The sequence below is a fragment of the Equus asinus genome, chromosome 10 (genome assembly GCF_041296235.1).
Source record: "Equus asinus isolate D_3611 breed Donkey chromosome 10, EquAss-T2T_v2, whole genome shotgun sequence".
Classification (NCBI taxonomy): Eukaryota; Metazoa; Chordata; class Mammalia; order Perissodactyla; family Equidae; genus Equus; species Equus asinus.
The window spans coordinates 82,730,457-82,745,738 of NC_091799.1; the positions used below are offsets into that span (position 1 = coordinate 82,730,457).

General features: G+C 39.0%; 1 protein-coding gene across 4 annotated transcripts in view; it reads right to left on the reverse strand.

Moving 5' to 3' along the window:
- The window catches only part of NPR3 (natriuretic peptide receptor 3), a 67,484-nt gene that overhangs the window by 20,771 nt on the left and 31,431 nt on the right, over positions 1–15,282 (reverse strand). The window lies entirely within an intron of this gene.

A 15,282-nucleotide genomic window follows, 5' to 3' on the forward strand; every position in this document is an offset into this window, starting at 1 on the left:
ACCACCCAATTCCTCCTTTCTTCCACAAGCGTTCTTAGTGCAAACTTGTATTATTTCACTCACTAGTCTACTGTACACTTTTGCACATCTGTATACCCCGACGCTACACAAGCTCCTTGATGTGCAAGCCATATGGGAGGTATCTTAGTTTCCCTAGGACCTATCCCTGCCTCTAATACGGAGACTGCACTCACTTGAGTTGACTCCACTGGCACCTGTCACTACCTGCTACTCTCACTGTGCCTGCCTCTAGCATGTCATCCTCTTCTCTTATGCTTCCTACTACTAATGTTCTGTAAGCTGGAGGAAGAAATTGCAAAGCATGTGATAGTCATACTTAAAATGGGGGGTAAATAGGTCCTGAGTGAGGAGAGATTCTTCTATGATAAATTAATAGCTTATATGTCAGTTTTAGCAGCTCAAAGGCCTTTTCACACACTTCTTTGCTCATGACTGGGTCCCATGTAGTTGGGATTGCCATAAAAATTGGTTCAATAGCTATTGCTAAGGGAAGGACTTCTAGGTTTTAACACCAATACAGGATGCTCATACTGAAACTAACAGTATAATTCTCAGCCAGTGAATGAGTGAACTTGTTTTTAAGTTTGCTACCAAGAAAACAAACTAAACTAAATATCATCTGTCTTGCAAAAAACTTAATTTCCTACATTTTGAACACTGTCTATTGATGAAATTAAGGAATTATTGGAAACTTTCAGGTGTGATAATACTATCATGGTTACGTTTTTGAAAACAGAGTTCTAGTAGTGGCAGGGTAGTTTTTATCAGTTTAACTTCGCAAAAAGCAATTATATACTTTGGACAAAATATTTTAAAAAGAACTAATGAAAGCACAGGAAAGTGGCCAAAAGCAGGCAGAAGTTGGAGTTCAAGGTCAATGTGACCCTTGAAGCAAGGGACCACACTGTATGAGAACTCAGTTCCTCTGAGGGTACTGTACCTGGTCCAGGAGGCACAGAGCAGGCAGAACTCAAGCAGAAAGTTACAACCTTCTTGCCTTTAGAGGTCAGAGGCTGTAGTTCAGAGCTGATATTGAGGACATATGATGAGGAAGTAAACCATGGGGAGAAGAGAGCCACAGAGAAGGGAGGGCCCAAATCTGTCCATAAATTTCTATTATCCTTGGTTGATTCCTAAACTGCACACACACGTGGAAGATACCAAGGAATCCAGGAGAAAGCAACAGCTGGAAGGCTGAAGAAGTTAAAGAACATCTGAACTGTTGCCTTCTGCACAGAAGTGTGGAGCTTAATACCACCAAGTTAGAGGAACTTGGGTAATACCTCAGGCTTCCCAGTAAAACCCTATGTGGGCTGCACCTTAGGAGTAAAGACTATGTCCAAAGACTAAGGATTCATCCTAAGACTAAGAGCAAAACCAAAAGAGAACCACTTTCTTTCTTCTTGAGAAAAAAGAAAACCAACTTTCCAAAAGTTCAAAGTGGTCAGTCAGCATAACTCCCTGCTAGAACAAAAATTACTCTTCAGAGGAACATAACTGAATATAATCTCTGCAATATATCATTTACAATATCCAGTATAAAAATCGAAAATACTAGAAATAGAGGGGCAATGGAGATGACCTATAGTCAAAAAAAATATAGTGAACAAAAACTGACCCTGAGATGAGCCAAATGTTGGAATTAGCAGATAAGGACTTTGAAGCAGCTATTGTAAATATGTTCAAGGACTTGAAGAAAAAGATGGCCCAAAAGAGTGACCTGATGGGGAATCTCAGCAGAGAAATGGAAGCGAAAAAAAAAATAACAAAAGGATATTCTAGAACGGAGAAGTACAATTTTGAAAAAGAAATATTTATTGGATAGGCTTAAAAGCAGACTGAGTCCATGATCTTAAAGATATATCAATAGTAAACATCCCTATCTAAAAAAAAGAAATAATACAAAACCAACATACAAAACCAATTATATTCCTATACACTACCAACAAGCAATTGGAAAATGAATTTTTTATTCTGTTTACAACAATATCAAAAGACATAAAATTATTAGCAATTAACTTAATCAAACATATGCAGAACTGCCACATGGAAAATTACAAACATTACCGAGAAAAATTAAAGAAGACTCAGTTACATAGAGAGGTATACCGTGTTCATGGATTGGAAGACTCAATATTTTTAAGATGCCAATTTTTCCCCAAATTGGTCTACAGTTCAATACAATCCAAATAAAAAATCCCAGGAAGGTGTTTTGTAGAAATTGACAAGTTGATTCTAAAATTTATATCGAAAAAGGAAAGAACTTAGACTAGGCAAAACTTTCTTAAAAGAGAAGAACAAATTAGAGGACTCACATTACCAGATTTCAAGATATACTCTAAAGCTACAGTATTCAAGACAGTCTGAAATTGGCATAAGAACAGGCAAACAGATCAATGGTGAAACAGAAAAAAGAGTCCAAAAACCACATTTATGCAGTCATCTGAGTTTTGGCCACAGCACTTGAGCAATTCGATGGGAAAAACAAAGTCTTTTCAACATATGGCGATAAGCAAAATTGATAAAAATACAGGAAAAAACTAAAATTTGATTCCTACCTCTCAGTATATACAAAAATTCATCTGAGATGGATCAGAGATCTAAACACAAAAACTAAAACTATAAAGCTCTCAAAGAAAAAAAAAGGTATGTCTTTGTGTCTTTGGGGTTGGCAAATTTTCTTAAAGAGGATACAAAAAAAGCACTAAACATATAAAAAAAGACTTCACCAACATAAAAAAAACTCTGCTCATCAAAAAGCACCATTAAAAATATGAAAAAGCAAGTGAAAGCCTGAGAGAAATATTCATTATACTTATATCTGACATATCAAGCATATCAAAAAAAGAACTCTTCAAGTCAATAACAAAAAAGATTAATAACCCAATTTAAAAATGGGCAAAATACTTCAGGAGACAGATCACAAAAGTGAAGTAGCCAACAAGCACATGAAAAGAGGCTCACAAATCACTAGGTACCAGGGGGATACAATTTAAAATCACAATATGACACCATTTCACACCATCAGAATAGCTAAAATCAAAAAGCTGACAATCAAATGTGAATAAGATTGTAGAACAAGCATAACTCTCATATATTGCCAGTGCGAATGTAAAACAATACTACTCTGGCAGCTTCTTATAAAGTTAAACACACATCTATGCTACAAGCCAGCAATTCCATTCCTAGGTATTTACGCAACAGAAATGAAAACATATGTCCACACAAAGACTTTTATCAGAATGCTCATGCAGCTTTAGTCATAATAGTCCCAAACTGGGGGGGGGGGGGGGAAGAAAAAATAAATGTCCATCAACAGGAGAATAAATAAACAAATTATGGTGTATTTATGCAATGAAATATTACTCAGCAATTTAAAGAAAGAAGAAGAATGAATATTTATTCACGCAAAATCTCAAAAGCAGTATATGGAGTGAAAGAAACCAGTCACAAATGTATACACTTCATGATTCTGCTCACACAGTATGTGCTATATGAATTCAAGAATGGGCAAAATAAATGTATGGTAATAGAAATAAGAAGAGTAGTTACATCAAAACTATAAAATACTTAGGAATAAATTTAACCAAAAAAGTGAAAGATCTGTACACTGAAAACTATGAGACATCGATGAAAGAAATTAAAGACACAATAAATGGAAAAGATATCCTGTGTTCTTGGATTAGAGGAATTAATATTGTTAAAATATCCATTCCACCCAAAGTAATCTGTAGGCTCAATGCAATGCCTACCAAAGTTCCAATGGCATTTTTCAAAAAAATAGAAAAAACTATCCTACAATTTGTATGGAATCACAAAAGACGCCCATAGGCAAAGCAATCTTGAGAAAGAAGAACAAAGTTGGAGGCATCACACTTCCTGATTTCAAACTATATTACAAAGCTATAGCAATCAGAACAGTATGGTACTGGCACAAAAACAGACACACAGACCAAGAAAACAGCATCAAGAGCCCAGAAATAAACCCACACATATATGGTCAACTAATCTTTGGCAAGGGAGCTAGATACAGATGGCCAACAGGTACATGAAAAGGTACTCAGCATCACTAATCATCAAGGAAATGTAAATCAAAACCAAAATGAGATATCAGTTCACACCTGTTAGGACGGTTATTATTTTTCAAAGAAGAGAGAGAGAGATAACATGCATTGGTGAGAATGTGGAGAAAAAGGAAACCATGTGCACTGTCGGTGGGAATGTAAATTGATACAGCCTTTATGGAAAACAGTATAGAGCTTTCTCAAAAGTTAAAAATAGAATGGCCATATGATCCAGCAATTCCACTTCTGGGTATATATCTGAAGGAAATGAAATCAGTATCTCAAAGAGATATCAGCAGCCCATGTTCACTGCAGCATTATTCACAATAGCCAAAACATGGAAACAACCTGTGTCTGTCAACAGATGAATGGATACAGAAAATGCGATATATTTGCATATATATATATATATATATATATATATGTGCACAATGTTATTTGGCCATAAAAAAGAAGGAAATCCTGCCATTTGTGGCAACATGGATGACTCTGGAGGGCATTAGGCTAAGTGAAATAAGCTAGACCGAGAAAGTCAAATACTGTATGATCTCACTTATATTTTGGGATTCATATATTCAAATTCAAATTCATAGAAACAGAGTTGAATGAAATAGTTTGCCAGGGGCTGGAGTGGGGGGCAAATGGGGAGATATTGGTCAAAGGGTACAAACTTTCAGTTATAAGATGAATAAGTTCTGGGGATCTAATGTACAGCATGGTGACTATAGTTAAGAATATTGTATTGTATACTTGTAATTTCCTAAGAAAGTAAATTTTAAATGTTCTCACCACCAAAAAAAGAAAAAAAAAAGGATAACTATATGAGGTGATGGATGATGGATATGTTAACTAACTTTATTGTGGTAATCATTTCACAATATATACGTGTGTCAAATCATTATGTTTACACCTTAAATTTATACGATTTTATTTGTCAATTGTACCTCAATAAATTGGGGGGGGGGAAGGAGAGTGGTTGCTTATAGGGGTGGGAATTGATTGGAAAAGGACACGAAGGAACTATATGTGGTCATGCAAATCTCCTACATCTTGATTGGAGTGGTAGTTGCATAGACATACACATTTATCAAAGCTGATCAAACTGTACAAGTAAGAGCTATGGATTCCATTGTATATAAATTTTATTTTAACAAAATAATAAAGAGCCCTATCTTTTAGATACACACAAAAATATTTACAGATGAAATGAGGACGCCTTGGATTTGTTTCAAAATTATCAGGGACTTGGAGTGAGGGTGGAGAAAAGGTTACAGATGAAATTAGACTGAGTTGATAATTGTTGAAGCTGAGTGACAGGGACATGGAGCTTCACTCTGCTGGGCTCCCTATTGTTATATATATTTAAAATTTCGCACAACAAAAAGTTTTCTTTATTAATCTATTAATGTTTATTAATCCAAGCCTTGAAAATTGTGGAAACTTTTCCACAATTGGTGCTATTAGAACATATGAAAATACATAATAATAAGGTCAATACGCATGTTTTGTCTAGTCCAGTTCTGTGTTTTCCGTCATTGAATCAAATTTTTTTTAACTTTTCAACCAATGATTTTTTTAAAGAAAGCTATTTGTAGATCTCAAGTATCAACCTCAAAGAATAGGGCAACACACCAAACAATCGACACACCCCTAATCCCATTTGGGATCCATCATAATGAACTGATCTAAATCATTTTGGAATCCATTGTAATACAGCTTTTAGAAACTATGCAAGTAACGAGTTCCACATGCTTACTAACTACCAGGAAAAATAGTCATTCCTTGTAATTATCCTGAAAGTACCCCTTCAGGTCCACAGTTGGAGAATTCAGTTGTCTTCAAATTTCCAGAGATGCCCAATAGTCTTCACAAGGTTGGATCATGCTTCACCTTATTATACTTTTTGAAGAGACTGATCTTTTTGAGTCTATTCCAAAAGAAAATTGTTTCACTCCCTTGGGCAACTAAAAGATACTCTATTTCTTTTTTAAAACGTTTAGGGCTAACATACTCTATGAATGTGAGGAGACTCATTCCTCTTAAGAAAGTTACCAAAATGATGCAGAGTTTTCTAGATGCAGATGCATCACGATTTTGAATCATGGAGATACCCCCAATATTTTGAAAGGTGGAATGATACTGAGCTTAATAAGTATATTGGCCACAATACAAGAGAGACCCCTGGGTATATGTCTTAGGGAGTTGCATTATTTTAACCTCACAAGCATTCCTAACAGCCTAAAAGAATGACAGAGTCACAAAAGTTTACAACTTGAAGGGAATTTATAGCTCACATAGTCCAACCAGCGTATTGTGTGAAGGAGAAACTGAAGCCCACAATAGTTGCCTGATTCACTCGACGCTGCATGGATAGTAAGACAGAGCTGCAAGTGGAACTCAGGTCTCCTCACTCCAAACCAGCACCTTCATCATCAGTCCTAACTTGTTTATCATTCAAGGCACCTCCCTAAAGGCCAAACTCACACCCAGGGATGCAGCACCAAGTATATCAGCCTCTCCTTCCAAAGACTTCTTACGATTTCTCTAAGATGAATAAGATTTCCAAGATGTTATTGCATATCAGGAGGGAGAAAAAAGAATGAGGACGTTTGCCCTGGCAAACACATTTTTAATTAACTGTCAAGAAAATAAGATCAAAGGAGGAAAAAGGTAATATTGGATACCAGATTGTTAAAGTCAGCTCCAGGTTTGCTTTAAAAAAAAAATCTGTAAATTGACATAAAGCCAGAAAAAAAGGCTTATATCACTGCTCAGAAAGTCAATTTGTCATCATTTAAGGACCTGCTGTATGTTTGTAAGAGCTGAGACAAAGAACTTAAAGGGGCGAAATCCTAATCACAGACCCTCTTATCAAAGAACTGAGACATCAAATATCACTGTCATCTGACCCAAGGACCCTCCCTCACTCCCAGGGCATAATGAATGCATTAAGGAGACTGCCAGTCAGCTCACATTCTTCCTCTCCACCCACATTATTGCATTCATCCTGGGCCATTTCAGCGTCCTTGTGCATTTGCCATTCATTCCACACCCTAGCTTCTTGGTTCCCTAATCACCATTATTCAGTGTATTTCAACTCCACTCAATTTCATGAACTCACTCTCATGCACACACCCTAGAACAATGCTCAGACTATAAAGTGTGTACAGTTCACCCAAGAATCTTGTTCAAGTGCAGACTCTGATTCAGATTCAGTAGGTCTGAGGGATGGGGCACGAAGACTCCTCATTTCTACAATCTCCCAAGTGATGCTGATACCGCTAGTCCATAGACCACCCTTTGAGTAGCAAGACCCGAGATCTTATCATCACCTGGAACTGCTCTACTTTGAAAATCCTTGAAAATCTGTTTTTGACTACATTCTCCTACTTCCCACTTCCTTCTGTGTGCTGAACAATTTCTTTGAACTCAAACTCCCATCCTCTTTGACTCCCCCTCTAGGCTTGGTCCAGAATGGAGCAGCTCCCAATGAAAGGATGAGACAGGTAGACACAGACAGGCAGTGGTGCCAGTGGGAAATTGGAAGTGGGGGCCTGCCACTCAGAGGAAGGCTGGAGTTGGAGATATAAATTTAGGTCTTATCCACATAGAGGTGAACATCCCACCCAAGCAAGTGGAGGAGCTGTCCAGAAATGGTGTTTAGAGAGAAAAGGGACAAGGGAAGAACCTTGGGAAACACTAATATTTGTGGAGCAAGTGGAAAAGAGGAGTCATGAAAGGAAACTACGAAGTCTGCAATGCAGGCAGAGAACTTGGAGACGGGGGTGTGTTGACAGCCAAGGAGGAGCAAGTTTCAAAAAAGAGAGACTTTTCCAAATCACTTCTCTATGAAATCCCTCCAGTCAAGCCTGGTTATTTTGCTCACTATTCCCCAGATGTGTCTGATGCATTCGTACTTCTGAGCTTGGATTCCCTGCATTTGCCTCACTTAAGAGGCTCATCTGTACCCATCTCTTCTTATCCATCCTTCAAGAGCAACGCACACAGGTGCTGAATTGTCCTCACAAGACCCAGCAGAATGCCTTGCCCAAAGGAGGGGCTTGGTAAGCGGGCGATGGTATGCATAGCGGCTCAATCAATAACCATCTACAGGTTCAACTGTATGTATGGCAATTCATGAGGTCAAGCGATCAACAAGAATACACGCGCACCTAGAGGGCCTATGAACTGAATCTGAAATCTGTTCTACCCTAGAAATTCCTGGACACATGATTACCATAAATATATGTCACTGCTGAGTACAGAAAAGGAAAAACAGCCTAAAATTGAAATAATTGTAATTCACAGGGCAACAAGGCGCAAACTAGGGTGCCAGTCTGACGCAGGACTGTTTACTAATAAATTAAACCTCTGTAAGATCTTTGGGATAGGCTAGAAACACAGCTATCTGACTTCAGTGATTTACTAATCATCCCACAAAGGGATAACAGGGTAAAAAAAAATAACTAATAAAGGTCCTCAAAAAAAAATCCTCTGCTCACCTCTTCCCTACCCCCAAATCAAAGCCTGTGAGAGCAAGCTTTTTAGAACTTTACAAAATGAAGCAAGCTCACTCCAGGGAGGGGAAAGAAAAAATCAGAAGATAAAGACTAATCCAAAATAATTTCCTACAGCTTGAGCTACTTTCGAATTTCATAACTGGGAAGGGGGTTGAGTCCCCAGCAATATATTATTCTAGTTCCTCTGTTTTACCAATTGGCTGGACCCCAGAAAAGATGTCATTTAAAACTGCTACTGCACACTGCTTGCAGGGCCTTGGGGATGTTCTGCTCTCAGCTGCTAGGGCTGTTTTCTTTGGACGCTATCCCTCAAAGCGCTTAAGCTTATAAAACCCCTTTACAATCATTTTTCATAACTTCCAAGTGCAACTCATTGTGGTTTTCTCCATTTCACAGATTAAAGTCTCTGGCACATAAGGTGGCATGCCCTGGGGTCACTGATTGTTTTAATGCCCATCAATTAATATTTATTGAACCACTACCTTGGGCTTCTCTGCCACATCCACCCACACGGAAAGCAGCATCAATGGCCAGGCCTTATGAAGCAGAACTCTGCCTCAGGACTTTAAAGACCTGTGGCTGCTGTCAGCGTCAAACACCAGAGTCCTCTGTTAGTGCAGTGACCAAGGAAGCTGGCAGGGGCCTGGAAGCCTCCCTTCTTCCAAGCTGGAAGGCTGAACATACGGGCATTCCTTTCTGGTTCCTGTCAAATTATGTGAAATGCAGAGTCCTTTTGCTGCTGCTCTATTGGTAAAATGCAAAGCTTCGTGCTAGGGAGTTGAAGTTCTGAAAGTACCACACTGCTCTAGCCGTGGGGTGGTCTAACTAAAGCAATGTGTCCCAAGCAGAGCTCTCTTATAGAAAGAATGAATCCTGGCATAAGAGATACTCTCTCATCTCCTCCACCTCACAGCAAAATACCACCTCTAGGTTCGCTGACTTTAAGCTTTGCTTTTCCAGGTTCGTCGTTTGAATGCAATGTCCTGGTAGAGCTGGTTTACTGAAACCCCAACATCTTTGTGTAAATGAGTTCCTCACCAAGTAGAAAAAGAAGGATGCTGAGACTCTGAGGCCCCAGGAGCACAGAGGCATGGGAAGCAGGGAGAAAGGCAGAAAAAAGAAATCTGAGCCTTTCAGCCCCTAGGATTTTGCCGTGTGCTCCTTCATTTATGCTAATGGATACAATTGTTAAAGCTGATGCATGCTCTTTCTGTAAGCTGAACTGCTAATGTGTCCACAGTTTATATTTTAAGTGATCTGACTATTCTAAAAAGTATTTAATTTGTGTTTCCATTGTGAAGAATTTGGCCAAATGCACTGAAATGCCCTTCTACTCCATACAGTGACAATACAGAGGAAAAAAAAAAAAAAGTAAAACAGCCTAGTCTTTCAATTGTGAAACGTATTTCCACACTGCATTGCTATTTCAGTCATGCATATTTGAGTATATTGGCACCATTATTGCAAAATATCTTTCTAACTGAAATTACATCATGGCACATAACGGGAAAAAAACCACCCAGTGATTGTCTTTTGAAAGGTCAGAATGAAGCCTATTGCGTGGAAAAGTTATTTTTCATAGGTACTGGGGTTCTTCCTTGAGCATTTTCAAATTGTACCAGTTCAATAGGATTTTTGCAATTAATAAATCCACACCTGCCAATATGTCACAATCACAAACAAATGGATACTCATGTACAATGAGACAAAAAATACTTTAATCAGAAGATTCTCAAGTTTTTTAAATATTCTAATTTAGCACAACTAAAGCTGATTTAAAAGTTACAGGAATAAACGATTTTAAAGCAATTTTCCTTTTTATTTCAAGAAAATGAAAGCGATGTATTTTTTTAGATTTCAGTACATCTTTATTTAAACATTTTGAAAGCCAAATGACAATTCTTTAGCTGGAAAAAAAGAAAGGCTTTTAACAAGCCATTCCTCTTGCAGTGCCCGGTCCGCCTGATTACATTTTTCTAATAAAACTAATTTTATTAATATGTTGGTATGTGCACTCATTATATTTCTTTTGTTAAAAGCCTACTTGTAGTTTGCTTTTATTCTTTCAAATACAATTAGCAAAGCCGTCCAGTGCCTGAAAGAGCCTTTTCATTTGGACAAACTATTCCTTGGCTGACTTTAAAGAAAGAGGCGAGGGCATGCGGGGGATGGGAGCGGAGAGGGGGAGTCTGCTATTCTGATAGAGCTCCAGCAGACACAGAAGCCTGCCTGTGCACAGCGAGGGGGCGAATATGGCTTGTATCTTTTTTCCTTCATTAGTCTCACTGACTAGCTAACTTTTTAAAATTTCAGTAAGAGTATACAGTTCCAATTAAATGATATTATGTAAGAGAAGAGGGGGTGAAGTGTCTGGCCGAGATTTTACTGATGATCTGATAACTTTTCAAGGGATGTCACCTCCCACGCTCCTAAAGGGCAAAACCAGTGTCAAAACCCAAGCTGGTTTAAGCAGCTTTTCTGCCTGGCCTTCCCCTCATTGAAGCAAATGAGAGCGTTGTTTTTGAACATTTTGGCCTTTCCAAAATGTAATGTCTGGCCTATCTAAACAATGATTTATTAAACCCTGTCTCTGTTCAAATACCTTGGCTAGATAAACCGCCTGCTTCTCAGGCTCCCATTTCATTTTTGAGCGTCAGAGGAAGACCTGGGAGAGAGGGAAAGCCCACAGACACATCCCATCTCTCAACAATACTGCTGTGCGTCGAACACTGCCGAAGTATTTGTTTAATTAGTCAATTTCTCAACTACGAAATAAGGAGAAAAAACAAGCTATGGGTGGCCCGCTAACCTCAAACGAGCAAATATCCAAGATTATAAAATCACCCCTGCTCAGAATACCTGGTTAGAAATAAAAACAGCATTTACCAAAATCTACCCGAAGTCAAGAACAGAGGTCGCATTAAGAGTTATGAAACTGAATTTGAAAGCCAAAGTACTAAGGATGCAGCATTATTTCATAAAAAATGGACTTCACACATTCTTTATAACTAAAACACTTTTCTTTAACAACCACCAAAAAAAAGCCATCTCTGAGATTAATTGGAGAAATACTAAAAAAATGCTTCTGATCCACTCTTAAAAACTAGGCTCTAATTTTGTGTTTGCAAAACTACACTTGCAGCTGCATCTCTGCAAATGCAAACTGGGACACAGAAGATTGCAATCACTTAATTTGGGGACACAAAGGAGAGTTTTGCATATACAGTTGCATGCCATAGAATAGTGACCAGTTCAGAGCTGAAGAAAAGTTGATCCTTTGTATTGGAAAGTTGGAGTAAGGAAAATGTCCAAGAAACTTCTCTGATGTAATGTTACCAGCAGCAGAATACTTTATTGTCATAAAATTCTCCTAAAATGGGCGGGGAGGGCAGGAGAGGAGGCGGGTTTGTGATGATGGCTACGCTGTGATTTTTCAGTAAAGGATAAGTTCCATACTCACATAATGACAATGAAATGCAGCCTCTAAATTAAGACTAAAGTTAGACAAACACTTTCAACATGCAATAACAGAAACCTGGGAATGGGAAAGCCCCTTGAGGTGGTGGCCCAAACCTCTGGTTTTACAGCAGAGGAAGAAGCCCTAAGAAGTAAAGGGACCCAACCAAGGGCTTTCTCAGCCCAAGTCCACTGAACTAGTCCAAGGTCAGGAGCTCTTCTCTCTCTCCGAAAGCTCCTTTGCCAGCTGGATTGTCTTTGGCTCTAGAATGATGCTGTCTGCAACACTGAAGATTATTAGGGGTGGGTCCTTTTCAGAGATGGGCTCTGCTATCAAAGCTAGCTTTAGAAGGTAACCGAGCCCCACACTGGCACCCTCTCAACAAGTTTATGTCTTCAAATCTTCTTCAACTTTTTTCTGAAGTATTTTGTTTTACAACGAAAGAGTTCTAATAGATCCTAGAAAGGGTATAAATTGCTACCACTACATTGTGATAAATTACAATAACCTGCCAGGACACAAATAGGTCCAATTATTTTTATGTAAATATCCCATTTTTTAACCTTAGAACTGAGTTTACTTGCCTTCTTAAAAATCCACTTTAAAACCTAAACTTCTATGTACACTGGCAACAGGATTCCTAGATGATGTTCCTACATATGTTCCTTTTTCTTTTTTTTTTTTTCCACTGAGGAAGATTCCCCTTGAGCTAACATCCACTGCCAATCTTCCCCCTTTTTTTTTTTTTAAGGAAGATTAGCCCTGAGCTAACATCTGCTGCCAATCCTCCTCTTTTTGCTGAGGAAGGCTGGCCCTGAGCTAACATCTGTGCCCATCTTCCTCTACTTTATATGTGGGACGCCTGCCACAGCATGGCTTAACGAGCATCGCACCCAGGATCTGAACCTGCAAACCCTGGGCCACTGAAGCAGAACGTGCAGACTTCTGCACCACCAGGCCGGTCCCCCTCTTTTTTTTTTTTTTTTTTTTTTTTTTGGTATATGAGCTGCCACCACAGCATGACGACTGACAGACGAGTGGTGTAGGTCTGCACCTGGGAACCAAACCCAGGCTACGGAAGTGGAGCACACTGAATTCAATCACTAGGTCACTGGAACTGGCCTATATGTTCCTTTTTCAAAGGAAACTGGCATAAGAACTATACTAGGGGACACAGGCTAGCCCTGGACATAAAGTAAGATAAGGTCTTCATCCACAAGGATGACAAACCTGTAAAAGAACAACCCTCTCCTTAGTGAGGAAGTATTGTTGTAAACATGGGGGTAAGAAGGCAAGCACTGAGCTGGCAAATCAAGAAAAAGTAGCTACTGGGAGGGATAACCAAATGGGAATTTCTAAAGGAGCTAGAACATTTTGCACCAAAAGAAACATGCTGGCTCCCTCTCTCAAACACATACTCTCTCTTTCCCTCTTCCTTCCTTGCTTTGAATGTAACAAGATTACCACCACCACCACGTCCCCACCAAAGAAAACAAGATGGCACCACCATCTCTGAACACTTGCATGGTACTAGATTTAACAATCCAGAGAGGCTTCTGGTAAATCACAGCCATTTAAACACTCATTCCCTTCAAAATCCCCAGTACAACAACAATAAACAAATTTTTTAAGGTGTAAACTCACAAGTCAAAAGAGTACAGGAAAGAAATAGATGAGAAACCTCAACAAAATTTTGGAAGTTGGAATACACCCAGTTGGGGACCCAATACACCTGAAAAACTAAAACTGAAGTGTGCGCAGGAGCACGGCAGGGAACTCCAACAAGAAGCAAAAAATCCCAGCCCAGAGGCTCCAGCATTGGAGACACCAGTTACCTCTGGAGGTAGGGACGCAGTGGCGTTGACAATAGCGGGATTAGTTGAAAGTCTGTATAAGGAGTACTTAAAAGTCAGATGTCTCCCACCCCTAAACCTTACACAGAGAAGAAAGTGCCCTTTCCCATCCAGGCAGAAGACAGGAGATTTATTGTCTGAAGATGTTGACGCAAAGAAGATCTGAATGGGTACCAGGAACAGCTGGAGATTGAGTGAAGCATAAAAGTGGAAATGAGGTTTAAGTGAAAAGTCTACAATCCTAAAGATGAGACTCTCCCACTCTGGGCAGGGCAGCCTTATGACCCTAAGGAAGGGTTTGGAGGAGAATTCTTTAGTGAAACTGACCAGCCTAAGAGAAACAATCTCCAGATAATCATGTTTGGGACGACCCTTTTTGAAAAAGCTAGCTTGACATCTTTCACCCTACAATAAAGTCCAGCACTAGACAAGTTCCAGTACACACAGAGCTTCTGGAGAGCTCTTTAGTGGCTCACCCCTAAATATAAACAGACGGCTAAGAATTACCAACAATTTAAGAAAAGCTTGTATTATGAAAGAGAAAGAAGTCAAAATTAATATTTAAAAAAAGGAACCTGAAAGAAATAGGCAATGCAGGAAGTAAAAGAAAACAAACAAACAAAAAAACACCCTTATCTCAGCAAACGTAAGATACCATCAATTGCAAGAAGCATCTTTGTTTTATGCGCCCTTAGGGAAAAAAGTTCTACTTATTAAATGATGACAGCACACCAATTATAAAACGAATCCCAACTTCCAATAAGTTAAAATGTAAAAGAAGCATATTCTAGCACGGATTAAAGGTTACACTTAGAAAGATAAGATACCGCAACCAGGAAACAAAGTCAGGGTACTATTTTTTAAAAAGAGAGGCACTCAGAGAACAAGAGAGAGCTCTTGGAAATTAAAAATATGGTAGCAGAAATCAAAAATTCAATAGACAGTTTGGAAGATAAAGTTGAGGCAATCTCTCAGAAAGTAAAAGAAAAAGGCAGGGTTGGAAAAGAAGAGAGAAAATTAGAGAATCAACTGGGGAGAGCCGACATCTAACTTTAAAATTTCCAGAAAAAGCAAAGTGACCAGCACAAAGATTTTAAAAGACCCTCACCAAGACACAGCACTGTGAAATTTCAGAACACCAGTGAGCCAACTGTCTGCCTATTTGGTTTCCAATTCATTTCCCTCTCTACATCTGCTTCATTCTGCTCTATGTCAAAGGAGGATGAATCCTTCAGGCTGCATTTCCCTGTCAGCTGACTTCTGGTTGGTTCAGCCAACAAGAAACACTGGTGGAAGAGCCAGGAAGAAGGGAAAAGCCAGGATATTTCTCCCTTTCTCTCTCTGCCTTAGGTAGCATCTCTGGCAGA